Here is a 24216-nt window from a genome sequence, read left to right on the forward strand (position 1 = left end):
AAACTCACGATCGTTCGGGCGTTCTTACTCACAGACTTCCAGCGCCTTCACTGCACTTGTTGCTGTTGTTTAGTCACGCAGTCGTGTCTGACTCTTTGCGACCCCGTGAACCGCAGCATGCCAGGCCCTCACTGTTCATCACCAACTCCCGGGGTTTACTCAAACTCATGTCTATTGGGAGAAGGCAGTGGCACCCCACTCCAGTACTCTTGCCTGGAAATCCCATGGACGGAGGAGCCTGGTAGGCCGCCGTCCATGGGGTCTCGAAGAGCTGGACACAGTTGAGCGACTTCACTTTCACTCTTCACTTTCATGCACTGGAGAAGGACATGGCAACCCACTCCAGCGATCTTGCCTGGAGAATCCCAGGGACGGGGGAGCCTGGTGAGCTGCCGTCTATGGGGTCGCACAGAGTCGGACACAACTAGAAAGTCTTAGCAGCAGCAGCAGCATGTCCATTGAGTCAGTGATGCCATCCAACCATCTCATCCTCTGTCGTCCCCTTCTCCTCCTGTCCTCAATCTTTCCCAGCATCAGGGTCTTTTCTAAAGAGTCAGCTGTTCGTATCAGGTGGCAAAAGTATTGGAGCTTCAGTTTCACCCCTTCCGATGAATACTTAGGGTTGATTTCCTTTAGGATAGACTGGTTTGATCTCCTTGTAGTCCAGGGGACGCTGGAGAGTCTGCTCCAGCCCCACAACTTGAAAGCGTCAGTTCTTTAGTTCTCAGCCTTCCTTGGCTCCTTAAGTACTTTGTTGTGTGAATCAGCAAACACACCTTTGGAAAGTGATATATAATGTCTAGAAACCTAACACTTGTTCAGCTGCTAAGTCGTGTCCAACTCTTTGCAGCCTCGTGGACTGTAACTGCCAGGCTCCTCTGTCCGTGGGATTTCCCAGGCAAGAGTACTGGAGTGGGTTGCCACGCCCTCCTCCAGGGCATCTTCCCGACCCAGGGATAGAACCCACGTCTCCCGCACTGGCAGGTGGATTCTCCACCACTGAGCCGCCGGGGAAGTCCAGAAACCTAATACATTCGTTGGAAGATAGTTTTCAATGAAAGATAAAATCCTGACTCACAGATACAAAAATTAGCTCACGTTAAAGGTGCTATTTACTCATTAATAAAAGGGGAACCAGGTGGACGCGTCACAGAAAGGATCCAGTGTGCACAGACACATAGCGGTGGCCACAGGCGCCCGGGACAGCCTGGCTTCCTGCCCGTCTCTGCACTAATTTCAGGGGATCGGGGCAGCACTGGCGTCTCCCGCTGGGGCGTCCTTGGGACACGGTGGCCACGACCTTGGCTGCACAAACCTCCTCTCCCCTCGGGCAGCAGTGGGGAGCTCTGCACCTGCCCTGGCCGCTCCGCGGGCCGGACGCGCCGCTGGACTCTGGGCTGCAGCTCAGGAGACACCCCGGCCGCGTCTGGCTGTGGGTCACGGATGGTGTGGCTTTAATGGAGGCCGGGAGTTCAGGATTCACCCAAAGGATCCGTGGCCCGGACGTGACCAGTGGGGCTCACAGAGGTGCCCTGAAGCCCTGCACACACACCGCCCAGCCGCACACAAGTGCCCTGGCCAGTGAGTGCACCCCTGTTAGAGGACTTAGAAGGTCGTCTCAGAGGCACCCAGCCTCGCGCAGCCGGGCTGACCTGGGCCCCTCAGCCGCCTCCCCTGGCTGAGGGCCAGCCCTGCCTTCCGCACGGACAGCCTCGAGTGGGCGAGGGAGGCAAGGCCGGGTACCCAGGACACGTCCCCGGGCGTGTCTGAGGTTCTCCAGGACACGGGGCCCGGCCCAGGGGACCCAGCGACCCAGGGCAGGAGCGCGTGGACAGGGAGGGCCAGAGCCCCCTTCCCAGCCCTACACCCCTTACCCAGAGCAGCCCTGCTCTGCGGCCTTACACCTTGGGACCTCCAAGTTTCTGCTCAAGGGTTTCCACCGCCAAGAAGTTCCAAACAGCTGTCTTTGAAATCTGAGGGCCGCGTTTCTATAACCAAGAACTGCGAGAGGGGTGGCAAAGCCGAACCGCCCGGGCCCTGGGCTCCCAGGGTCTCGGGTTTCCCTGAAGCTCCAGCTCTACCCGCGGGACACTAGTCCTGCCGGTGCGAAGGTCGGAAGGGAGGCCTCCCCTCCTGGGACGGCGCTGCGCCCGCGGCGGGCCGGAGCGGGCTCCGCACTGACCTGAGCTGCTGGCCACGGGTGGCCACCGCAGACGATGCTGAAACCCAGCAGAGGGGTGGCGGGCGGCCCCGTGCCAGCAGGAGCGTGTTCGAGGACAGGGTTTGGCTGCCACGCAGGGGCCACCAGGCAGCAGGCGGCCGCGCCATCGAGGAGCCTCCATTGCGGAGGGTGGACTCGGGCTGTGCCCCGCCCTCCAGACCCATGCCTCCGACTTGCTGGACCACATGTGGAGGGGATGTCAAGGGCCTGGCAGGGAGCAGCAGGGCCCTCGGGGCAGAGGGGCGCCAGGCAGACCTGACGGAGGTCTGGAGACCTGGGGAAGGGGGTCTTCGTGCAGGGGGCGACGCGTGAGTGGGACTGGGGAGGATCCGCCCGGCGGCGGGAGACTCAGAGAAACTGAGGCGCCAAGTTGGCGTTTCCCGCGGCAGCGCCCAGGTTTCGGGAGCCCCCGGCTGGGCAGAGGCCCCAGGCAGTGGAGTCCTGCTAATGAAGACAGTGGCCCCCAGGAGCGTCCGGAGTGGGGAGGGTGGCAGGGTGCCCTGGGCTCCAGCTGCCCCTCCCGGGAGTCTGGGGCACATCCTGCAGGTCCCTGCCCGGGCCCCATCCCTCCTTCCCCTTGGAGAGCTTCCTCCCCAGGGGAGGGTGTCCAGGCCCCCTGGGTGTGGACAAGGAGACCATGGTCCTGGGTGAGCCCCGCCCCCGCAGACCAGCTTAGAAGGAGCAGAGCGCCCACCCCCGCCTCCCTCCTCCTCCTCGGGGTCCAGCTGGAGGCCTAGATGTGGAAACAAATGCCCGACGGGCTGACAGTGGTCATTTTCAACCCTGGCCTGGAGCCCGGTGAGCCGCTGATGACAGGGTCCTCGGGGTGAGTCATACTCAGACGTCAAGCGTGAACCAAAAATACACCGCCTGCAATTAGGGCTCCCAAGCTCGGGGAGAGAGGCCCTCCAGCCCCAGGCGGGCCCCTGGTGCCCCGCGTGTTATTAGAAAAACTAAAACCTCCTCCACCCACACAGCACAGAGACTGGCCTGGCCACCTTGACCTCAGCCCGGGCCGCCCACTGCCCACTGCACAGAGCTGGCGTGGCAGGTCCAATCCTGCCCGTTTCCTGGGAACGGCCGATGTGGGCTGGGGCGCCGCCAGGGAAGAAGGAGCCGCCCAAGTGTGTTCCCAGAAGAGCAGATTCAGGTGTCATGTCAGAGACGCCCTGGAGCGGGAGGCCCAGGCGGCCCCACCCTCCCGTGACTCGAGAGCAAGTCCCCCCAGGGCTGGGGGCACTCTGACAGCTGGAGAAGGAGCAGAGGAGGGGCAGCGAGATCCTGCCCACAGGCTGCTACCTTGGGGCAAAGGGTTGGCCCACCAGGAGGGGAATCAGGCCAGAAACCCACCGCCGCCAGCAGAGGGCGCCAAACACTGCGCCCCAGCCCTGCTGTGCCCCGCCCCGAACCTCATCATGACCCCCGAACCCCATCATGACCCCCGAACCCCATCATGACCCCCGAACCCCATCATGACCTCCAAGCTCCATCATGACCCCCGAACTCCATCATGACCCTCCAACACCATCATGACCTTGAACCACATCTTGACACCAAACCCCATCATGACCCCTGAACATCATCATGACCTCGAACCCCATCATGACCCCAGAACCCATCATGACCCCTGGACGCCGTCATGACCCTGAACTCTATCATGACCCCTGAGCCCCATCATGACCCCCGAACCCCACTGACCCTTTCGTGATCCTGCCGTCCACTAGAGGTGATGCTCATAGCTCTCTCCAAAGACCCTCGGCTACAGTTCCACGGGGGCTGCTGCGGGGGACCCCGCGGCTTGGAGCAGAAAGGTGGTGTGCTGCCCTTGGGGCGCGCTCCTCAGAGGCCGTTCTTCCCGTTTCGCTCGCCCCGCCAGCCCTCTCCATGACGGCGAGGATGCTGCTGCAGCCGCGTCTCCACCTGTGCAAGTCGTCCCCTCCGCCATCGCCATGCCCCCAGCGCCCGCCCCCAGCGCCCGCCCCCACGTGGAGGCTGGACCCTCGGCCGTGGTCCGAGAGCTGCGGTTGGAGTCTGCGCCAGGGCCGGTCCTCTCTGACTTCAGGTGACTAGATTCCCAGCTCTGTCTGGCCCCGGGGAGTCTGACATCAGGGCGGGCGGCACAGGAGGGGCTAAGGAGAGGGCTACCCGGCTTCTCTGTCCCCAGCAGGGTCCCCTGCCTCTGTAACCCCAGACAGGCCCCTCCTGTGAGGCCACGTGGTCTCTGAGGGTCTCCCAGGCTGACCACCTGCTGCTCATGACCAGCACGAAGGCCAGGGAAGCAGGGAGCAGGGGCTGGAGCCCCAGGGGCAGCGAGGGCGGTTAGCGGCATCTGTGGGCCAGACCTCCCAGACCTTGGTCCTCGCTCGGTGGAGCTGGAACCACAACCGGGGGCTGAGCAGAGGCCTGTGGTGACCGTGGGCGGTGCTGGGACTGGTGTGTGTGTCTGTGTGTGTCTGTGTGTCTGTGTGTCTGTGTGTGTCTGTGTGTGTCTGCGTCTCCGTGTGTGTGTGTGTCCGTGTGTCTCTGTGTGTGTGTGTGTCTGTGTCTGTCTCCCTGTGTGTCTCTGTGTGTGTCTCTCTGTGTGTATGTCTGTCTGTGTGTGTGTGTCTGTGTCTCCGTGTGTGTGTGTGTCTGTGTGTGTCCGTGTGTCTGTGTGTGTGTGTGTATCTGTCTGTCTCCCTGTGTGTGTGTGTCTGTGTGTCTCTGTGTGTCTGTGTATCTCTGTGTGTGTGTCTCTGTGTGTGTATGTCTGTCTGTGTGTCTGTGTGTGTGTGTCTCCGTGTGTGTCTGTGTCTCCGTGTGTATCTGTGTGTGTATCTGTGTGTCTGTGTGTGTGTGTCTGTGTCTCTGTGTGTGTGTGTCTGTGTGTGTCTGTGTGTCTGTGTATCTCTGTGTGTGTGTCTGTGTGTGTGTCTGTGTGTGTGTCTGTGTGTTTGTGTCTCCGTGTGTGTGTGTGTATCTGTGTGTGTCTGTGTCTCCGTGTGTGTGTCTGTGTGTGTGCGCGTACAAGCCTCAGTCTGTTCTTGGCCAGCTCTCTCAGTTCCAGGAGGGTGTGTGTGACTTTCGGTGGCCGCTGTAACAAATGACCACAAATTGCAGACTCACCGTCTGAGGGTCTTGGAAGCAGAGCCTGAAGTGAGCCTCCCTGCGCTCCGTCCAGGTGGGCAAGGCGACTCCCGTCCAGAGGCTCAGGGGAGAATCATTTCCCCCCCCTTCCAGCTTCTAGAGGTGCCTGCACCGCAGCTCGCGGCCCTTCCTCCTTCTTCAGGCGGCAGGGCCAACAGCCGCCTCTCTGACCCCGCTGTGTCCCCGCCGTGAGGCCCCTTGAGGCTGCACTGGGCCCACCTGGCAGCGCAGGACTGTCTCCGCGCCCCAGCCCGGCAGCCTTCCTTCCACCCACTTCTGCCACATGGCAACACAAGCCCCAGCTGCAGGCCCCTGACTTTCTCCCCATGTGGGGTCTTCTCAGGGTGCCAGGCCCTGGGCCCGGAGTCGCGGCTTGGAGTGGACACTTGTGTGGCACTCAGGCCATCACTGGGGTGATCAGCTCCCCAGGGAGCCCGGCTGGGGGGCAGGAGCTGAGAGCACAGCTGCTGATGGTGTTCAGTTGCTCAGTCGTGTCCGACGCTTTGTGACCCCACGGTCTGTAGCACACCAGGCTTCCTTGCACACACTATCTCCCAGAGCTTTCTCAAACTCATGTCCATCGCATTGGTGATGCCATCCAGCCATCTCATCCTCAGTCACCCCTTCTCCTCCCACCTTCAATCTTGCCCAGCATCAGTCTTTTCCAATGGGTCAGCTCTTCGCATCAGGCGGCCAAAGTATTGGAGCTTCAGGTTTCGTATCAGTTCTTCCAATGAATATTCAGGACTGATCTCCTTTAGGATGGACTGGTTGGATCTCCTTGCAGTCCAAGGGACTCTCAAGAGTCTTCTCCAACACCACCGTTTGAAAGCATCACTTCTTCGGCACTCAGCCTTCTTTATGGTCCAGCTCTCACATCCGTACATGACCACTGGAAAAACCATAGCTTTGACTAGATGGACCTTTGGGAGCAACGTGCTGTCTCTTTTTAAGTCTGGGTGCACGGGCTTCGGGCTAACCCTGCTTGTCTTCGTGGGGCTGCAGACTCTCTGGGACCCACTCAGCTGCCTCTGTGGCTTCTCCCTCCCACAGGGTGAGCACGGGGGCTGCCGGCCCAGGGGTTCAGGCATCCTTGGGCCCCCCTCCTCCCAGGGGCCCTGACCCTCCCCACACAGGGCAGGCCCTCTCTGGGGAGGGAGGGCTGCCCAGGACAAAGGGGCACGGCACCTAGTCTCAGAGGTTGGGCCCCAGGATGGGTCTGGCACCTGGGTGCAGGCATCAGCAGATGCCGCCTAAAGGACGGAGAAGGACTCCTGTTTGCTCTGTGGTCTGAAAGCCATCGCCTTGCAGGTTTGTCCAAGCGTGGGGCTGCTCCAGGACGCTGCCCACAGCTACGCCGGGGCCTCAGAGGTGGCTGGGGGTGGGGGCAGGGTGACGCAGGCTGGGGAGGCCTACAGCCCGACCCAGACGCACCAGTGGGTGAGCGTGAACAGAGTGAGCACAGAGGTGCCCAGGGTGCCCTGAGCCCCCGGATCCAGGGGCAGCTACAGGCTGGATGAGCACCAGACGACTGTACCTGGGTAACTCTGGACAGGCTCTTCCTGCCCCCTCTCCAGCCTGCATGCAGGTCGGGTTGGTCCTAGAGAGCTGGGCCACTCCGTGTCCTTGGAAGCTCGGGGCCCCCAGGACTGGACTCTGGGCCTCAGTTGCCAGCACCAAGCCCCGCCCTTTCCTTTCCTGCTCTGAGACCTTGGGTCTCCTTGCAGCCCCTTCCCACCCACAGTGCACCCAGCTCAGGCCTCAACTCCTCACTGGAGTCCTCCCTTCCCTCGAGGGCCCCGCTCGAGAGCCCCTCCCCTTCTGGGGCTCCAGGCCCCCAGCTCTAGCCTAGACGCTGAGGAGGTCGGGCAAGTCGGGCCTAGGCACTGCCTGCCTGGGGAGGACCCGGGGCCTGGGGAGGGTGTCGCTCTAGGGGGCTGGGTCAGGAGCGGGGCTGCAGCTGCTAGATCTCCAGGCGAGGGGTGGCTCTCTCAGCTCAGACCTCAGGCTCGCTGTCTCCTATGGCGGAAGGCAGCCTGTGGGGGCCCTAGGAGCAGAGCTTCGGGGTCCACCCAGGAGCGGCTGCCTTCATGACGTGAGTCTGCCCCTCACAGACCTGGGGGGTAAGCTCACGTCGCCCCTGATTTCCCCAGGGTCAGGGGAGCAGAGCCTCGGGGTCCACCCAGGAACGGCTGCCTTCATGACGTGAGTCTGCACCTTTCAGACCTGGGGGTAAGTTCACACTGTCCCTCCATTCCCCGGGGTGAGGGTCTGCCGCGGGGGCCTCGGCGGGCACCCCAGAGCTCCCCACCTGGCGTCTGCGGGCTCCACTAGCTCCAGGCCCCGCCGAAGCCTCCTCCTCCTTCCAGGCTAAATCAGACTGCCGCAGCTTTTCCTCGTGGGATGAAGAGGCAGCCTCGGAAACCAGGACACGCAGCAGCCTGTCTCCAGGGGGAGCTGGCTCATTAATTGCTCCTAAATTGGACAGAAGGATGGTGGGACTTCAAGAGAGCCCCTCCTGAGAACCGTGGCCTCGCATTGCAGCCCGAGATCGCCCGCCTCCTGGCCTCGGCTTCCCCCCTCCCCCACTGCCTGCTCCCCACAGACCTGGCCACTTCCAAAAACATCTGGGGGAGAAGAGCGCGCTGCAGAGGGTTCTGTGAAAGGCAGGGGCAGGGGCATCATGCTGGTCCAGGGCTGGGCCTGCTGGGAACAGTGAAGCCTCCTCTCTGACGGCAGGGTGGGTGGGCAGGCACCGCTGCAGGGCCCAGGCGAGGGGGGCAAGGGGCCAGTTGGGACCTGGCCGGGCACCCCAGAGCTGACCGAGGCGCTCGGGAGCCCAGCACAGCAGGGGGAGCCGGAGTTTGGGGTGGGGTGGGGGCAGGGCAGGGGGCGGGCTGTCTGACCCCTCTCCTAAGGGCCGGCGCTGACTGTGGCCGCTCCCTCCACCCCCAGCCAGCGTCTGGGAACCTCCGCAGGCCTGCTGGAGACGCAGCCAGGACGCCTGTCGGCTGGGCTCCAGGCCTGGGAAGAGCTGGCCCCACTGGCCTCCGTCCCCGCGTCGGCCTGAGCCTGCCTCGAGAGCAGCGCGTGAGCTGACTCGTGCTCAGGGCCTCCCTTCCCTGAGCCCCCTCCCCCCGCCGCCCCCTGCCCAGCTCCCAGGCCCCAGCACCGGCCAGGACCGGAAGTGGGGCCTCTCCCCGCCTGGAGACCCCTGATCAGGAGGAGAGGACGCTCTCCCAGTGGAGGACCACAGCCCGGCCGGCCCTGGTGAGGGGCAGGGTCCCCTCTGCTGAGCTTCCGGCCAGCTCACCTTCCTTGTGCATCTGAGCCTGGATGACCGCCGGCCCGTGGGGCTGAGGGCGGGGTCTCCCTCCCAGGCCCCCCAGCCCCAGAGAGCAGCTCTGGATTCAAATTGAGCTTGCCTGAATGCCGCCCCCACCACCGCCCAAGGCCCAGAGCCGGATCCCCCCTCCTGCCCCCGTTGCAGGCCCCACAAGCTGGAGGTGGAGACCAGGCCAGCAGACACCCTAGCTGATGGCCCGCATGGCTCCCCAGGCCAGCACCGGACTGGACAGGCCTGGCTGCCTCAGCAGTGGAGGCCGCCCACAGGCCCTGGACGAGCTGCCCGCGTGCTGGGCCAGCACCTCATGTTTTCTGGCCTCGATGAAAACCAGCTTGTTCTGTCCAAGCCTGGACCCGGCCCCGGCTTCCGGAAAGGTCGAGCCAGCCAGCGTCTCAAGCTTGGCTCTGGGACTGCCTGACCGCTCCAGCATTCCAGAGTCTCTGTGCTGCCCGCCTGCCCGGCCTGCGGGGGTGGGGTGGGGGACCTCTGAGTGCCAGCTGGTCCCCAGGCCACTCCGGGTCTGGGCTGGGTGAAGGGAAATCGAAGCCCCAGGGTCTTCACTTCCCCTGGCAGTCAGGCCGGCCCCGAGCCCTCGGGTCTGTGGGCTCACAGCTTCAGACAGACCCACGCGGTGTCCAGGGGCCTGGGTTTCGTGGGGCCACCTCCCCTGGATGGCAGGAGGACTCGGATGGGACGGCGTGGGGGTGGCTTGGGTGGCAAGGAGGCCTCCCCGCAGGGCACCAGAGCTCCCAGGGCAGCTGGCTCTCCTCCTCGAGCGGCACTCACTGCTGGCCCTGGGCTGGGGAGGGCAGAGCCAGGCCTGGTTCCCAGCAGGCCAGCTGGTTTTCTTCTCTGGCTGGAGTCCACGGAGGGCCTGTGCCCTCCACAACCTGGAGGGAAGCCTCCAGATCGCCCTGCAGGCTGAGCAGCAAGGCGGGAGGAGGGAGCTGAGACCCATGCGGGGACCCAGCTGCTTGCTGCAGGGCGCGGGCTCTGTGCTGACCTTGCAGAGTGCCCGTCCTTCCGCTGTGAGACGGAGACCACAGCCTGGCACCTCCGGAGCAGCCACAGTGCCGAGGAGGCTGGCAGTGGCCTGAGGACCACGCGGCCAGGGCCGAGCTGGGCCCCCACCCGGCTCGGAGCAGCCACACTCTTCACTGCTGAGCTGGGGCCTCCTCTTCAAGCCCCTCCTGGCGTCGCTCAGAATCCAGCTGAGATCTCCAGGACATAGCACCCCAGGGCCAGGGAACTGAGGCACGGGCCACGCGGAGAGCCCTGCTCGCTCCCACAGACTGCGTGGGCGCCTCCTGGAGATACATAGCAAGTGCTTCCAGAAACGGTCACTCATGGCCTGCCGCGTTGGTGCCCAAGGCTGTCTGTCTCCTGCCTTGGAGACAACCCCAAGTGGCCGCCTTAGCCCTGGGGTGAAGGCTGGGGCAGGGGCCCAGGGGAGAGGCCAGGGCGGGGACTCCTCTCCCAGAAGCCGCTCTTGTTCCAGACCCCGGGCTTCCCGGGACTCAGCCCCACTCCAGGGTCATGGCCCAGAAGGACACAGCCGTCCAAGCTCCTCCCGCCCCAAGCCGGGCCTGGCCGCTCCATTACGAAGGAAGCCGAGGGGGTCAGGGCCACGTGGAGTGGTCCCCCGGGCAGAGAAGGAGACGGCCACCCTGGCCGTACTGAGGGAAGTACCCCGGCACCCAGGCGTGATGCTCAATCCCCAGTTGAGGGGTCACCCTGGGGTCGAGGCCCCGTGTGCCCCATGCCAGAGGGTCCTGCAGATGGACTGCAGGCTCTGCCATGGGCCCAGGTGGCCGGCCAGCTCCCCGTCCTCTGAGCACTGGACAGGCGGGGGCAGGGCCCTGGGCAGCCTCCGGTCTTGTCTGATCAGACCCTTCAGGGGCATTCACACTAGGCCAGGAGGGTCCGCCTGGCTTGGGGTCACAGGGCTGCTGTGATGGCCGGGGTGTGGGTGGAAAGAAAGACCCTCCCCATCCAGCCACTGCGGGCCGAGGTGATGTGGCGTCAACCGCCGAGCTGGAGGCTCGCTGAGGCCAGGACGAGGCCATGCCCAGGGCAGGGGCCACCCGGGGGACACTCGGGACAACTCAGTGGCGATGCCTGGAGAGACGCTCGGCTGATGATGGGATGGTCTGGCAGGGGGTCTGCGGCTCAGGCCTCCTGGGTTTGGGCTCAGGGAACACTCTGGGGGGTTGGGTTTTGATGACAGGGGTGTTGCCCGTCAGGCCGCATATTTGTGCCGCCCTCCAGCCCCACGAGTGCCTGGCCCAGGCTGGCCTCTGCTTCAGGGTGGCTCTTGCTCGCCTGCGGAGCCGGGGCCTAAGAAACCTGTTGCCTCAGCCCCTCCCCGCAGCCCAGCGCCCTCCCCCAGGACCCTCCATCCCAGTGCCCCAGATTCTGCTGCTGGAAATACATTCAATTAAATCGGAAGGCCTGAGAGCCACCTGGAGAGCCGAGCCGGTTACACAGCCTCATCTCCGCAGCTGGCAAGACACGCGCACTGCTTCCATGGAGCATCATCCTGGGGGGTGGCGAGGAGGGGCTCCCGGGTGTGGGGGCCCGTCCTGGGTCCCCTCCTGGCTGGAAGGCAGGCGGCGTGACTATGCTGGGAAGCTTGGCTTTCTGAGGGGAGCCCCCTAGCCTACCCGGGCCATGCTCGGCACAAGGTGGCCTGACAGGCAGGCGCGGTTTCCAGGCTGAGCCCCTAGGGAGCCGTGGTGCTGAGCAGAGGAGTGCTGACTGTGAGGGGAGGGGGCTCCTGGAGCCCCAGGATCGGGGAGTAGGGTCACAGCCCCCCCTGAAGCTCCCCAGGAGCAGAGCCCTGGAGGCTGGCGGAGGCACAGACGGGGGCCACTGGGGCAGCCCCAGGGGTCTGAGCCCCCTCCCGATGAGGCCACAAGCTGGTCAGCCTGTAGGGCACTCGAACGGCACCCCACCCCACGCAGACAAGTGGAGGCTGTAAGGCTCTCTGTGGTCAGCAGTGAAGCGATCCACACCGCACAGGGCCCACATGAGAGTGGGGGAACGCGGGCAGGGTGCGCGGGGGCCAGGAGGGCTGCCTGGGGACTCCCTGGCCATGGGCTCCCGGGGATGGGGCCACAGTAGCAGCTCTGATCTATCCGGGGTGGGCTCTCTGCGCCTCCTCACCTTCCCGGCAGCAGCTGGGAGTAGCCAGGGCAGAGGCTCCCAGGCCCTGTCACAGCCAGGAGGCCCAGGCTGAGCAGGCGCCCACTGCAGGCACCTGGAGGCTTCTGAGCGGGCCGCAGTCCAGGGGAGCCCAGCCGGACCCTGCCCCGTGACCCCGCCTGCCCCCTCCAGCCCTTCCTTTGCTGAGGAGCCACAAGGTGAGAACTCAGTGGTTCTGGCATCTGCTCTCCGGCAAAACCACGTGGGCGGCCTCTTCCAGGGGTGGAGCTGATTCGTCTACCGTGAAAGGCCGGTGTCACCTGCACGCCAGGAGCTGGGCGGCCTGTGGCGACCGCGTGAGCTGTGCCCTCCAAGCCTATCCCCAGGACTCCTCCCCACCACGTCGGGGCCTGCCTGAGCGGTGGGCAGGGTCCCTGTCTCCACCCGGCGCTTGCCCTGCCAGGGACACTGATGTGTGGAACAGGCGTGGTCAGGCCCCAACAGTGATGTGACCGGTGTGGCCAGGAGGGCAGGGGCCACGGAGCGGCAGGGCTGGCTGCAGGGGGAGCCCAGCTGAGGGGGAGACATGCAGCAAAAGACCAGACCCGGCACAGGAGGGGCAGTGGGACCGTCAGGGGAGAGGACGGGGCAGAGCAAAGGCCCTGGGGCAGGCTCGTGGCGGGAGCGGGAGTGAGCAAGGCCCGTGAGCAAGGCCGCTGGAGAGGGCAGGCCTAGGAAGGTGGGGGTCCCTGCAGGCACCCCCCCAAGCAGGCCCAGCTGGGCAGGTGTTTGATGCAGGCAGGTGGGGGAGGTGGGGGTCCCTGCAGGCGACCCCCCCCACAGGCCCACTGGGCAGATGTTTGGAACAGGCAGGTGGGGGACAGGAGGCAAACCTGGCTTCTGGGAGTTGACTTTCAGCGCCCTTCCTGCGCTGGTGGGATTGCCAAGGTTGTCTCCAGGGGAAACTGCTTATTTGTTTAGGAAAATATGTTAATGGACCTTTCATTTCTGAAAGGAAAATTCCAGGGCTCAGTCTGGACACAGAATCAAAACAGAGTCAAATTGCACCCCACTCCAAGGAGGAGGGAGGTGCTCTGGAGTGAAGCTGTTAGGTGGAGGGGGGAGGGGGCCAGGGAGGGGCGGGGAGAGGGAACGGCTGGAGGTAAGGACGGTAAGGACGGAAGGACGGAAGGACGGAAGGACGGAAGGACTAGTTTCCATTTAATTTCTCCGACGGCCTGGGAACTTAAGTACTTTCACTTCAGACACTTGAATTATTTTATGTAAATTGTTTTATCCTAGTCTTTCCCCATTTTCCATTGGGATATTTGTCTTTTTTATTACTTTTGGGATTCATCTGTTGCAAATATAATTTTCTTATTTGTCACTCGATTTTTAATTTATTAAAGACATGTGTACATAGAAAAATGTTAAACTTCTCTACAATCACATTTATCTGTATTTTCCTCTCATGATTCTTCTTTGGGTTGTACTTAGAAAGTTCTGATCAAATTTAAAATTAGTGCAACACCTCCACATGCCTTTTTAATTTATAGCATGATTTTATTTTTTAATTGCTTCTGTAATCCTTCTGGAATTTAATTTACGTGGATACTTGGATAGAGATACAACCTGACTTTTGTCTCTGGAGATTTAACCAAGGACCTGACAACGTTTGTTGAGCATTCACTAAGCAACAGTCAGAGCGCTTGTGGTTGGTCTGGTACTCTGACTAAGGCTTAATCAAGGTGGCCGCTCAGAGGCACGGGAGGGCTTAAGGGAACAGAGAGGACCGAGGCTTGTCCAGGAGCCTGGAGCCCGGCATCCTGGGCCCGAAGCTGCAAGGAGGAGGCCCCGCCGGTCAGGGAGAGACGCAGCTTCCTAAGCAAGCTGGCCCAGCTGGTCAGGAAAGAATTCCCTTGCCTCCCTGCCCTCTCCCACTCCCCAAGTGCTGGGCAGCAAAGTTCTCCAAGGAGGAGGGAAACTCTTGCAGTCCCATCGCTGGGTGAGGGCTGGGGGCGCAGAAAGGGAAGCCCCTCAGCCCCTCCCCCAGGCAGTCTCCAGAGCCCGCCTCTCCTCTTGCAGCCCTGGGGGAGGCCTGGGGCAGGCAGGCAAGGGGGAGGCCTGGGGCAGGTAGGCAGGGTGCAGCCCTGGCCTAACTCCAGCTGCTGTCAGCCTCGCCCAGCCCCGGCCCCACTGGCCACACCAGCGCAGCCCCGGCCCCTCCGTCTGGCAGGCTTCTCTGGTGCTCAGACGGTAGAGAACCCGCCTGCAGTGCTGGAGACCTGGGCTCGATCCCTGGGTGGGGAAGACGCCCTGGAGGAGGGCATGGCACCCGCTCCCATGCGCTGAGGATCCCATGGACTGAGGAACCTGTCGGGCTAGAGTCACAGAGTCACAGTCAGGCAGGACTGAACTGACTGAGCGCAGACGCAAAGGGAAGAGAGTGACTGGGGCAGGAGCAGAGAGCAGACAGAAAAGACCCAGAGTGTTCAGAGCTCGTGAGACACAGCAACCCACGAGGCTCTGCAAGCCTCAAGCAGAGAAATCAAAGCCATGAAAAATAAGGAGATTACCAACTCCGGGAAAGTAAAAAGCTGTATGACAAGGGAACACAAGCAAATCACATTTCCAGCTCGAGTCTAAATGCCATTGACCTCATCTAATAACACAGCCATCAGTTTTGATTTAATAAAAAATTATGATATATCTCATCAAAATAGGGGAAGAGAAAGAAGTTGATGGATCTGTGTAGTGGGGTGGAGGCCATGGAAGAAAGTTTACCTTCATCGTCCAAACCAGGAAGACTGTGTGTGTGTGTCTGTGTGTGTGTGAGTCGCTCAGTCATGTCTGACTATTTCTGACCCCATGAACCATAGCCCGCCAGGCTCTTCTGTCCATGGAATTCTCCAGGCAAGAATACTGGAGTGGGTTGCCATGCCCTTCTCCAGGGGATCTTCCCAACCTGACTGATGGATCAATCCCAGGTCTCCCGCACTGCAGGCAGATTCTCTACCACCTGAGCCACTGGGGAATCTTAAAACACCTAAAACAGACATCAAGCCACGGAGGGATAAGTGTGCTGTCTAGAAACGGATTAGTAAGCATCAGGAGGACTTTCTAAAGAAAGCTGAAAGCGGTGACCTCGCAAGAGCAGGAAGTAAAGCAACAGCGGTTGGCATTATGCTGTGAACCCCAGACAGCTGTGAGTTTTAAAGTCAAAATGTGTGTTACTTTGATTAAAATTAAGGTTAATGATGAATGTTCACTGGCAGGTCAGTGGATAAAGCTGTGGCACATAAATACAGTGGAACACTACTCAGCCATAGAAAGAACAAAAGAGTGCCATCTGTAGCAGCGTGGATTGACCTGGAGGTTATCGTACTGACGAAGTCAGACAGAGAAAGGCAAACACCATCTGCCATCACTGACGTGTGGCATCTAAGCTATGACACACGTGAGCTCATCGGTGAAACAGAAAGGGCCTCACAAACACATATCAGACCTGGGGTTACCGGGGGGGAGGGGCTTGGGGAGGGGAGCGTTGCGGTTTTAGGGTGAGGAGATGCAGACTGTTTTACAGAGAACGGGTAGACAGCAAGATCCTAGTGCGTAACACAGGGAACTACAGTCAGTGTTTTTTGATAAACCGCAATGGAAAAAAATGTATAAATATGTAAGCAGAAATCAACACATCATAAGCCGATTATACTTTAATAAAATAGTTTTTTAAAAATTTAGGTTAATGAATATTAAGTATTACCAATGTTTTTTGTAGTGTCTATTGATAATCAAATTATCATGTTTCTAATGATTAAATTATCGATACAATTTAGATTGTATAATTTTAACTCATTCTTGCCTAAAAAGGATAAAATTAATGCACTCAATGTATGGTTGATTTAAGATGGTGACAACTTAATTTGCTAAGAATTTATTTGGAATGCTTATATTTGCATTCATAATTGAGAGTGTATCCAAAGGGTTTTCTTATAATGCTAGCTATGCTAAGTCAACATTTAGGGTTGAATCATTGCTGTTGTTCAGCTGCCAAGTCGTGTCCGACTCTTCGAGACTCCATGGGCTGCAGCACTCCAGGCTTCCCTGTCCCTCACCATCTCCTGGAGTTTGCTCCAAGTTCACGTCCACTGAATCGGTGATGCCATCCAACCATCTCATCCTCTGTTGTCCCTTGCTCCTCTTGCCCTCAGTCTTTCCCAGCATCTGGGTCTTTTCAAATGATTTAGTTCTTTGCATCAGGTGGCCAAAGTATTGGAGCTTCAGCTTCAGCATCAGTCCTTCCAATGAATATTCAGGGTTGATTTCCTTTAGGATAGACTGGCTTGACCTCCTTGCTGTTCAAGGGACTCTCAAGAGTCTTCTCCAACGCCACAGTTCTAAGGCATCAATTCTTCAGTGCTCAGCCTTTTTTACTGTCCAGCTCTCACATCTGTACATGACTTCTGGAAAAACCATCGCTTTGACTAGATGGACCTTTGTCAGCAAAATAACGTCTCTGGTTTTTAAAATACTGTCTGGGTTCGTCTCTGCTTCTTCCAAGGAGCAAGCATTCTTCAGTTCGTGGCTTTAGCCACTATCCACAGTCACTTTGGAGCCCAAGAAAATAGTCCGTCACTGTTTCCATTGTTTCCCCATCTATTTGCCTTGAAGTGATGGGATGGATAATTCACCCATAAAATTGTATTGGCCTGGCACCTCTGTGAATAATTCTTTGGCAGTCCTTTCAGTTTAGGCCATGGCTACTTACTCATCTATTACAGTGTTCAAGTTTCCTCATGAGACAATTTTGGAAAAGCACATTTTCCTAGAAAATCGGCCCCTTCTCTGAGATGTGCAAACACTGTAATAGTGCTCTGCATGACTTCACTTATTATTTGCATGCTACTGTTATTTTTTAAGAATTGTTTTTGACATTTAATTTTACTTTGTAACCAAATACAAATACTTAGACTAATTCCATGTGTAATTGATTTAAAAGCTCACTACAAATTTTCTCAATTTCAGGCCGTCCTCCTCTCTGTACCCTGGGTCCAGCATCCCATCTTGGGGCAGGAAGGGGGCGCCGCCGTCCACCTGTCTGATTCCCTCCCCTCCAGGTGGCTCTCAGGCCTCTGCTCACGTGCTGGCCGGCGGCCCTGTGGTTCTCCCTGAACTTACGGCAGCTGCTCTCCTTTTAAATCACGCCTCGTTCTCTCTGGTATCCTCAGAACGTTTATTCTTGATCTTTGACGAAAGCACGAAGCAGACAGTCAGATATATATTTTTCTCTGCTAGAAAATATTTTGCAAACTGTGTTTTCCCTTTTCACCTTGGTTGCAACGTTCTCCGTCTGTCAGGATGGAGGGCTTTTTTTACAGGCCCAGGTGGGTTTTTTTGGGTGTGGGCACACGGGTGCATGTGAATACATATGTGCACACACGTGTGGGCTGTCCCTGTGCACGCATGTGTTCACAAGCGTGAACCCACGTGTGTGTATGTGAGGGCACTCGTGCAGGTGTGTGTGTGTGCATGACCGTGTGTCCGTGTGTTTGGTATGTTTGTGTGTGCTTGCATATGTGAGTGTGTATGGGTGTGTGGGCGTGTATGTTCGTGTGCAGTGTGTATATATTTGTATATGTGTGTGTCCGTGTGTACTACGCGAGTGTGCTTCATGTCTATCACGCTGGAAGTGGCCAGAGGCCACCTGATGAAGGCAGACGCCGGTGGGCGGAAGCTGCGGTGCGTGGTGCCCCGGGCCACCTGCCGTCTGCCGGCCCTGCACCTCATGCGGAGATTGCTGGCCGTCGTCCCCCTTGAGAACTGGATCCTGAGGGCCCCGGCAGCTAGGGCTTGAGCACCGTGGCCCCGGGATTAGCGCCGTCCATCACAGACCGCAGATCCACGGCACAGCACCCCGGGGCCTGCCTCCAGTAGGGCCGCGTCTGGGAAGCCCCAGGCCCAGAAAGGGCACAGGCAGGTGGCCCACGACCCCAGCCGCTGCCTGCCATCCAGAGGGAGCAAGCGTCCAGCGCCCCTCTGTGGTCTCTGGGGTGTGTGAGTCCGCCACCCCTCCTCGCAGCATTTCGGCAGCGCAACATCCATCAACATTGCCCTTTGCTTCTGTCCCCGCCCGTCGGCCGCCCACGTGTTCCCAGGCCCCATCCACGTGTTCCCAGGCCCCGCCCACGTGCTCCCAGGCCCCGCCCACGAGCCCCAGGCCCCGCCCACGTTTTCCCAGGCCCTGCGGCCACAGCAGGGGGGCCGCCCCCAGGGGGTACTGTGGAGCCGGCTCTCCTCCCCCAGGGCCCTGGGGACAGGTGGGCCTCCTGGACGCCCACCCTTACTCTGGCGGCCGACCCTCCGTCCCCTCCGCCCCTGGGCAGGCCCCGGGACCCACTCCTTTCTCCAACAGGCACCCTACCTGCCCTCACCCCTGACGTCCCTCCTGACAACACCAGGCCCCAGCGCAGCCTTCGGGAAAACCAGGCCACTCGGATCCCCCGGCCCTGGGGCTCCATTTCCTGCCCCCTCCCCACCCCCACCTGGAGACCCCTCCTCCTGGCCCGAGAGTCTCCGGCCTCCTCCCCTCAGCCTGACACACAGCAGGGCCTGTCCGTAGAGCTGCGGTAACCAGACCGCCACCCGCCTGGTTCCTGTGTCCCTCACTGTCCTGCATGTGGGGTGACCTGCTCCACCCGAGATGACCTGGGAGACCCCGGCCACGTCCAGAGCCCAAGGCCTCTGAGGGATCAAGCCCAGGGGGTCCGAAAAGAGTACGAGCCCCCTGTTTCCTGGAAGACTTCTGGGGGGGCCCCCCCCCCCCCCGGTGGGCACCGAGTATGCTGGGAGGCCGTGTGGCAGGGCCAAGTCCAAGACGTGCTGATTCACTAACGAGCGGGCCCGGTGGCCCTAATCCACCAGCTTCTTGCTCAGAGGCGGCCTGGGGCTGAGGGCACTGATGGCCAGCCTGGTAATTCCTGCAAAGCCACCAGCGGCCCGCTCCCCGGCCACCACACGCTGTCCAGATGGACAGGTCTATTTTTAGGCCTGGAGCGCATGCCAGGGCGGGAAGACGCCTCCTGCTGGAGCGGCCGCCAGGGCCTGGGGCCGTCCCTGCTTCCGCAGCAGGGGGAGACGCACCTGTCGGGCTTCCCACAGCCTCTGCGGTCTGGAGAGTGGGTCTCAGGACTGCAGCCGCAGAGCTGGGGACCAGCTGCGGCCAGATGGGGAGGGGCCCAGCCAGGGAGTCTTCACGGAAAGCAGGTACCCCGTAATGTGCCCACGTCCCCATGTCCCCAAGGCCAGCAGGAGAGGCTCCTGGGAGGCTCTGCCAGGCTGGCTCGGGGTGCAGATGGACAGGAGTACTGGGGGCCTGGGCTTCTGCCCGCCAGGAGGATGGGGGAAGCTGAGCCCCATAACCTGCCTCTGTGTGGAGAGGCCTCCTGGCCCACGGCGCCCGTCCAGACCTGGGCAGGGGGGCTAAGGAAGGAGGGGACAGGTCAGCTCGGAGCCTCCTCCCGCCGAGCAAGGCCACTGAGTGGCTCTGAGCCTGGGGAGCTCTCCTGTCCCAGGTCACTGGGCGATTTCTCAGTCTTCTCCATCTCTATGGGGGCGCAGAGGCAGGGCGTGCCCGGTGGTGGCAGGGGTCTGGAGGCCGGCAGCAAGCTCAGAGGCTCTGGAAACCCACCCTCCAGATGCCAGGTCTCCTCGCAGGTGGGGGCCAGAGGCTGGCTGGCCTGGGGCGTTAGGGGCACTGGACAGGGCTGCTGCAGAGCTCCCAACCCCCAACCGTAGGAGCCACAGGAGGCTCCCACCCGCCTGACCCCACCGGCCCACCGGCCCACGGCGCCTCCAGGCGCCCCACCCCAGGCACCCAGGCCCCCATTTGTTGGCTGTGGTCTCCTCCTACCCACCTCCAACCCGCCAAGTCCTGGCTGGGTCCCCGCCCTAGATCAGCACAGACAGCACAGCGCCGGCCCCCCAGGGACCGGGCAGAGCGAAGCAGCGTCAGAAAGCAGAGCGGCCTGGAGCCCCGAGCTCACCCTCACTGCGGAACACGCTCCGGGAGGGGCGCGAGGGGCGGGGTAGGAGGAACACGGGGGCGGGGGCGGGCAGGAGGCCCCTCGGCGCAAAGCAGCAGTGACCCCTCCAACTAAAAGCCCAGCACCCGCTGACGGTGCCGGAAAGACCCCGACCCCCCCGGGCATCCCTGCCCCGCCCCCGGGCGAGCTGGGCGGGCCGGGCGGTGGGCTGGGGCCTCCCGGGCTGTGGAGGCGGCTGCGGAGCCCGGGGTTGAGGGTGGGGCTCGAGTCTCGGGCAGTCGCCCCCCTGGCACCTCCGGGAGGAAGAGGCCCCGACCCTGGGCAAGTGGGGGCGGGGGCGGAGAACAGGAGGCCCTCCCCACGGAGACGCCGCCCTGGGGTCGCACAAGGGGCCGGGCAGGGCGGGGAGGAGCTGGGCCTGGCCCCGGTGCGGGAGGCGGGGTCCGTCCGCGCTCTGGCCCCGCCTGCAGGCTTCGCTGCCCAGTGAGAGTGGACACCCCCCACCCCCGCCATCCGGCACCCGGACCTCAGAGCGCCCCTCCCGGCCCCAGTGCACACGGACCGGGCTCGCCACAACACGGAGCCCACCGATTTCCATGAAATGATGCCTTACGAGCCTCGCTTTCGGATCATAACACAATTAACCAGAAGTGAAAACAATACTTAGAAGATACTCTTAATGATTTCAAATTGTGAAAATAATCTTTTAGAATCTCCGTTCATTTGAAAAATAAAGCACTTCCGAAGGAGGCCTGAGCCAGCATGAAGCGTCCGGAAAGGAAGCAAGTGGACTGTGACGGAGATCCTGCGTGTGGCGCTCCTGCGTGCTGCACGCCGTGCGGGACAGTGCCAAGTGGGGCTCAGGGGACGCTCTGTCGCCTTAGAAGAAGAAAAGAAAGAAGAAAATAAGCAAGTGTCCAAGTTAAATCAGAAAAACAATAAGGGCTAAATTAATAAAAGGAGGAGGAAAACGCAGAGATTAATGCAGCCGAATGATAGCACAGAAATGACTGCGATAGGGAGCGGGAGCCGGAGGGTCGAAGACAAACGCTGGCTGGTGGCCGGGAAGAGGAAACCGGGGTTGGGGGGTGCGGAGGAGGGGTGTGTAGGGGTTCGGAATGAGCGATAAGGACAAATTAATATTCCAATGTAAAGGGGAAACCGGCTCACACAGAGGCTTTAAAAGATAAAAATATCATGAGCTGCTCAGTTTGAAATCTTATTCCAATTAAACAAATTCCCAGGAAATTATGACTTTAAAAAATTGAATCAAGAGGAAAGAGAAGACCAAACGTTTCTATGACATTTAAGGACATTTGACCATTAGCTGAAAATTGTCCTGCAAGATAGCTCACTTCTGGGATTATTCAGATATATTCTACCAAATTTCCAAGGAATGATTTTTTCAGTTTTCTCCGAAGCGGGAAACCTTCCCAAATTATTTTGGAGCCAGCACAACTTTTAAAACAAAACCAGACAAGAACAGTATAAGAAGCGAATTTTAGTCCAGTCTCTTAAGAAAGGACATAAAAATCCTAAACAAATTATTAGCAAACTTCACCCTGTAAACTGTATATTTTTAAAAAGGAATGACACTCATGATCAAGTTGGGTTTATCCCAGGAATGTGAGGTTGTGGGATAATACGAAATATTATCTTAGATGAAAATACTTGATAATTTTTCTGACGTTGTCATAAGGCAGACATTATGACATAAAAAGGTCAGATTTAGGCCAGACATTAAAAGATTAACCATAGTAGAAAATATTTCCTAAAGTGACTGTATCAGAATTCAAAACTTCCATTCACTAGAAAGCACCATGTGGAAACGCAAGCCACTCACCAGAGGAAGGTGTTTGCTGTTTCCAGTTTTATTGAAATATAATTGACATACGACATTGTTCAAATGTAAGCTGTATAACATAGTGGTTTAATATGTGGACATATTGTGAAGTCGTGGCCACAAGTTCAGTTCCATCACCTCACCTGTGTGTGTGAATCGCTCAGTCGTGTCTGACTCTTTGCGGCCCCATGGACGGCAGCCTGCTCGGCTCCTCTGTCCATGGGATTCTCCAGGCAAGAATATTGGAGTGGGTTGCCATTCCCTTCTCCAGGGGATCTTCTCGATGCAGGGGTCGAACCTACGTCTCCTGCATTGCAGGCAGATGCTTTACTTTCTGAGCCACCAGGGAAACCAGCTAGGGTGAAATAAAAGGGTTCAATACTAAAGTAACTGAATGCCAAAACATTAGAAAGCATACAGGTGGTAGCGCACTATCACAGAGGCCTGGTGGGGAGATGGGGAAAATAGTTCCAATTAAGTGACTGAAGCAATTTGTGTTTTTTCACCTCACATAGTTGCGAATATTTTTTCTTTGTGATGAGAACTTTTGAGACTTATCTACCCTCTTAGCAACTTTCAAATGTGCAGTGCGTGCCTGCGTGCTAAGTCGCTTTAGTCCTGTCTGACTCTTTGTGACCCCATGGACTGCAGCCCGCCAGGCTCCTCTGTCCATGGGATTCTCCAGGCGAGAACACTGGAGCTGGTTGCCCTTTCCTCCTCCAGGGGACCTTCCTGACCCAGGGATCAGATCTGTGTCTTCTGAGTCTCCTGCACTGCAGGCGGATTCTTCACCTGCTGAGCCACTGCGAAAGCCCCATAAAGACACTTGCAGTGCGCAAGCGTGCGTTGCGAATGATGATTATTCGGCACTTTTCAAGGCACAGTACAATGTATGTATGCAGACTTACGTATCGACATGTGTAAGGAAAAGCAAACGGCCCAATATAAAAATGGGCAAAAGGCCTGAGTAGCTGAGAAGGAGCAGAGAGGGAAACAGCGATCCCAGACCACGAGGAGGAAGGGCCTTTATCACTGTCCTGCGGGGAATGCGAACTAGCGAAAATCGGGAAGTCTGACCAGATGGAGTTGAAAGGCCCTGTTCCAAAAAGAGCTCCCCCAGAGCAGGGCTGGGTGCACATGCCGGCCTGGCCTGCTCAGGACGCATGCTGGTCTCCAAAGGGTTTAATATTCACGCAGCTTCGACTCTGCAAACTGAGCCCCAGACAGACCCAGCTCCTCGGGCGCAAGGGCCGCCTTCCTCAGGCCCCTTCTCAGCAGGGCTCCCTGGCACCTCCTGTGCCAGCTGTCTTCATGCTTTCCCCCAGCCCGCGCTCCCGGGCCTCCCGTGTGTTTCCTCCGTCTGCCGTCTCCTCCAGGACGGCGGCTGTGTGGGGCTGGGTGATCTGCCATGCTCTGCAGTGCTCTGTGCCCAGGGCAGTGCCCAGCACAAGGAGTGAAGGTGCGGGCAGGGGTGAACCGCCTGTGGCAGGCACACCCGCAGCACTTCAGGGCCTGGTGCCGTGTGTGCTGAGTCACCTCGGTCATGTCCGACTCCTTGTGAGCCCACGGACTGAGCCCTCCAGGCCCCTCTGTCCATGGGATTTTCCAGGCAAGGATACTGGAGTGGGTTGCCGTGCCCTCCTCCCGGGGATCTTCCCGTGCAGGGATCGAACCTGTGTCTCTTACGTCTCCCGCCTTGGAACAGGCGGGTTCTTTACCCCTAGTGCCACCTGGCTAGCCCTTCAGGGCCTGGGCAAAGGGGTGACTGAGGCCCCCGTCACTAAGTCTAAGCCTTCGGCGCCGTGCCTCATCCTCAGTGAGGGGGCTTCCACGTCTCCTGCAGACAGGCCTCCGGCAGGGGCTCCTGCAGGCCCTGGAGGTGGGCTCAGGCCGTGGGGCGGCATTTGGGGTCCTGGGCTCCCTGCCTGTGTTCCAGAGGAGGGCCGTGGCTGTGCATGGACGGCTCCTCCGTGGGCCGGGGCAAAGTCTGAGGAGGGCAGAGTGGTCCTTCCAAAAGGGCGCCTTGGGCCCGCGAGGGACACTGGGTCCTGTGGGCTCTTATTGGCAGGTGCGCCTTACGTGGAGCCCTGAGGGCCTGAGGCTCTGCATTCTAACAAGCTCCCAGGTGACGCTGGCCCTCCTTGGAGGTCAGAGACCGCGGGCGCAGGGCTGGAGGCAGGTGGGATGAGGGACTGTGCGTGAGGGGCCTCATGTTCTGTCTCTGAGGAGAAGTGACAGCCCCTGGAGGCGGAGCTGCCAGCCTCCGAAAAGCTGCACTTGGTCAACAAACGGCTAAACGTGTTAGCGCGGCCTGGGAGGGGCCCAGGGTCTGGACAGGCCAGCAGAGGATCCAGAATCAAATCAAGGGGCCCATTTAGCGCGGCAGGGCCGGTTTTGCAGCAGAGAGAATCGCATCAGAGGCCTGGAGCCCGGAGCCAACCAGATTACCGCTCAGGGTGGACTGAGCTGGCTGATGAGGGCACCTGGGCTCTCC

The 24216-nt window shown here is 59.8% G+C and overlaps 1 long non-coding RNA gene across 1 annotated transcript; it reads right to left on the minus strand.

Moving 5' to 3' along the window:
• Window positions 1–2916: 2916 nt before the first annotated feature.
• On the minus strand, window positions 2917–8206 carry LOC132658434 (uncharacterized). Its single transcript, XR_009598088.1, has 3 exons — window positions 7955–8206; window positions 7659–7822; window positions 2917–6239 (listed from the first exon to the last, which is right to left on the minus strand). It is a non-coding gene; the product is annotated as an uncharacterized LOC132658434 (long non-coding RNA).
• Between the last annotated feature and the right edge of the window lie 16010 nt (window positions 8207–24216).

Source organism: Ovis aries, chromosome 22 (genome assembly GCF_016772045.2).
Source record: "Ovis aries strain OAR_USU_Benz2616 breed Rambouillet chromosome 22, ARS-UI_Ramb_v3.0, whole genome shotgun sequence".
In the NCBI taxonomy this organism is placed as follows: domain Eukaryota; kingdom Metazoa; phylum Chordata; class Mammalia; order Artiodactyla; family Bovidae; genus Ovis; species Ovis aries.